The sequence below is a fragment of the Oryx dammah genome, unplaced genomic scaffold, assembly GCF_014754425.2.
Source record: "Oryx dammah isolate SB20612 unplaced genomic scaffold, SCBI_Odam_1.1 HiC_scaffold_28, whole genome shotgun sequence".
Lineage (NCBI taxonomy): Eukaryota > Metazoa > Chordata > Mammalia > Artiodactyla > Bovidae > Oryx > Oryx dammah.
Genome location: NW_024070212.1, coordinates 81,348,077 through 81,351,701, shown reverse-complemented (window position 1 = coordinate 81,351,701; position 3,625 = coordinate 81,348,077). Strand labels below are relative to the sequence as shown.

The 3,625-nt window shown below is 43.9% G+C and overlaps 1 pseudogene; it reads right to left on the bottom strand.

The window, feature by feature from the left end:
- Positions 1-1,352: 1,352 nt before the first annotated feature.
- On the bottom strand, positions 1,353-2,190 carry LOC120856573 (annotated as a pseudogene).
- Positions 2,191-3,625: the final 1,435 nt, after the last annotated feature.

Genomic DNA, 3,625 nt, shown 5'->3' with positions numbered 1-3,625 from the left:
GAAAGCTTCTAGATATGAGAAGATGCAAGAATTGGACTCGTAAGGCCATCTTCTGAAAATATCTGTCTAAAAACCTGTCAGTTTTCTCCAGAGCACAGAGTGCCTCATTCAGCTCTCCACCCAGAACTCCTTTCATGGAGTGTGGAAAGTCAGCAGCTGCAGCAGCACATGATTTAACCCTTGTAGAGGTAGATGGCAAGTGTCAATTTGTAGCTGCCAAAATTAACTACTCGAAGACCATGAACACACAGCCCCCCAGACCTACTGGAGCCAAGGTTTGACAAAGTGATACTGTCCTGTTACCTTACCGCCAACAAATCAGAGAATTACAAACAACCTGATTACATTCCTTGTGACTGCTCGCCCCCTCCCACCCCCCAACATGGCCTTTAGAAATGCTACCTACTCCAAAAAGAGTGCTTTCCTGAAACCCATCAGGGAGTTCAAGTATTTTGAGCACTAGCTGCCTTGGACTCTTGCCTGATGCTCTGCACTTTCCTTCAACACAACCAGGTGTCAGTAAATTGGCTTTACTGCATGCAGGTGAGGCAGACCCAAGTTTGGTTCAGTAACAGCTCCCAGCGGTTGTCACAAGGCCCAGCAGTAAGGACAGGCAAGCATCATGGCTTGGAGACAGAAAAAACATGGCCAATATTCAGCTCACAAGTCACTTGGTTTATTACAAGCAATTAGCTTGCCAGATGCATTAGTCAAATTTGGGAATATAGAAAAGAGAATAGGGAACCTCTCCAAGGAGAAGTCTGGGCAGGAGACATGTCAGCAAGAGCAGTGGTCTGCTGTCTGCAGTGGGTCTCCAAGTGTGAATGGGAAGTGGGCCTCCGCTCCCAGGGCCTCTGGCAGTGTCCCTCTGCAGCAGCTCTTAGCAGGTGGAGTCAGGTCCTCAGTGAAGCGTCTCATTTTAAGGAATAACATTTACCCCTGGGGAGGAGACCTTGACTCATCAGTTGTTTCTCCTGCTCCAGTGACTTGTGTCACCCATCAATCAAACTTCCCTCAGTTTATCCCTCAGTCCTCCAGCCGACTTTTCAAGACCAAAAAAAAAAAAAGTGGAATTTCACCCTGGTTACTGAGGCTTAAAACCCTTAACTTAGCTTAAAGTCTAACAAGTTTCACACAAGATGAATAGAAATTACAACACAAAAGAAATTATATCATGACATAATTTATAAATAATATTTGAGAACATTTATGTTATTAATGGTGCTTACTCTAAGAAGTTCAATTTACATTTTGTTGCACATCTCAATACATCTGAAAAAAAGAGTCAAATTAATTATGGTCAAACATATAATGCCAAAATTTAGAAATGCTTAATGTTCGTATATCTGCATTCAGTTTTCATTATAAAGTTCCTTGACTATACGAAAGAACATTTAGTTCACTCCTTTGATAGGAATTAGCTGTTAATGCTGAGATGGCTTTTTCTTGGTATTTCTTCTGTGATTATACGAATGGTATTGAGTGGTGAGGTACTTATCATGTTAATTTTTAAAAATGCACACAGCCAATTATTATAATTATAATAATAGACAGGTAGACAGGTAATGCAACTGCCCAATATTCTCGAGGCCAGTAGATTAAGCCTATGAAGTTTAACCAGCATTCAGGGATAAAAAGCCTTCACAAGTTATAGTATGGTGCCAAACTAGAAGCTTAAAAAACAGGTAGAAGGTTAAAGAACAGGGAAAAGGGTAAAGAAAGGTAAAAGAACAGAGCACTAATGACTTGCTCTTTCTAGCAACAGCCACAGTGAATTTTCTACTTCCTCCTTGGTTTTGTACATTCTCAGTTTTGAGTCTGTGCAAGAGCATGAGGGAGGGAAACTAAGGGAAAGACTATAGAGCCAAGGCCCCCCACCCCTATTCTCTGGCCCCCACCCTTTGCTATGGGCCCTGCCCCTATGCCATGGCCCCCAAAGAGTTTAATAGGCTCAGTTCCCAGGATCTCAGGTTCCATACATTCCAACTCTTCTGAGTCCCAGCACCCTGGACTTCTGCTATTAAGGCACTCATCCATCCAGATTCAGGCTGTACCAGCTGTGCGACCTAATACAGTAAGTTAGGAAACCTCTCTGTGATTCCATTTCTAAAATAAATGAAGCAGGCAAAGTAGTCCCTACCTCATGTTGTTGGCAGAACTTAGAGAAAATTCAGGTAAAATATCCTTCATGATGCTTAGAATTCAGTAATACATGCATATTGCAACAAGTTTGTAATATACGTGAAAGTAAAAAGAATCAAAGATACCTTCAACATTTGATGCGTGTTCTTTTGGATTTTTTCCTAGGACTTATGTTGCTTACATAAAATATGAACCTCTTATAACAGTGAACTTTCCTTCTTTAGGGATTTTCATGAGACTTCAGTGAAATATAAAAAACAATTGGGGAAGTGTAAGATATAATTCAAGCTCTCCAACAGTGAAGATGAAATCTCATCCAGCAAGTTACTTAAGCTCTTTTTACCTCCATTTCCTATAAAATGAGAAATTCTGTGCTACCTACCTCATAGATTGTAGATTAAATGAGGTAAAATATGAAAAAAATGCTAGAATAGTGAGATGTATCTGCTGCTGCTGCTAAGTCACTTCAGTCGTGTCCAACTCTGTGCGACCCCATAGACAGTAGCCCACCAGGCTCCCTTGTCCCTAGGATTCTCCAGGCAAGAATATTGGAGTGGGTTGCCATTTCCTTCTCCAATGCGTAAGAGTGAAAAGTGAAAGTGAAGTTGCTCAGTCGTGTCCGACTATTTACGACCTCATGGACTGCAGCCTACCAGGCTCCTCCGTCCATGGAATTTTCCAGGCAAGAGTACTGGGGTGGTTGCCATTGCCTTCTCCAGTGAGATGTAAGCCTCCTATAATTGTTTGCTATTATATTGCTAGTATTATTTGTTTAAACTTGGCTATATTTTTTCTCAAATAGTTCTCACATATTTTATTTTTGTTCTTTTGTTCTTTTTTTTTTTTTGCGACCAGCCCACTAAGCGCAGGCAGCTGCGACTGGTGCACTAAGTGCGGTGGAGAGGAGTTACCCCACATGAGAGGTCAGGGCAGAAGCCAGGAGGACCCCATGCCCAAACATCAGCGGCCAAGAGGAGTTACCCACGTCCAAGGTCAGGGGCAGCGGCAGAGAGTGCCAGGCTGCCACTGCCCAGGAACAGCTGAGAGGAGCTACCCAGCGCCCACGGCCAGGGGCGGTGGCTGGGAGGAGCAACCCCACGTCCAAAGAGTATCCAAGGAGCGGTGGCTGCACAGGCACGGGAGGGCCTAGAGGAGCTATCCCACATTGAAGGTCAGGAAGGGTGGCAGTGAGGAGATACCCCTCATCCAAGGTAAAGAGCAGTGACTGCGCTTTGCTGGAGCAGCTGGGAAGAGATATCCCACGCCCAAGGTAAGAGAAACCCAAATAAGATGGTAGGTGTTGCAAGAGGGCATCAGAGGGCAGACACACTAAAACCATACTCACAGAAAACTAGTCAATCTAATCACACTAGGACCACAGCCTTGTCTAACTCAGTGAAACCAAGCCATGCACATGGGGCAACCTAAGATGGGCGGGTCATGGTGGAGAGGTCTGACAGAATGTGGTCCACTGGAGAAGGGA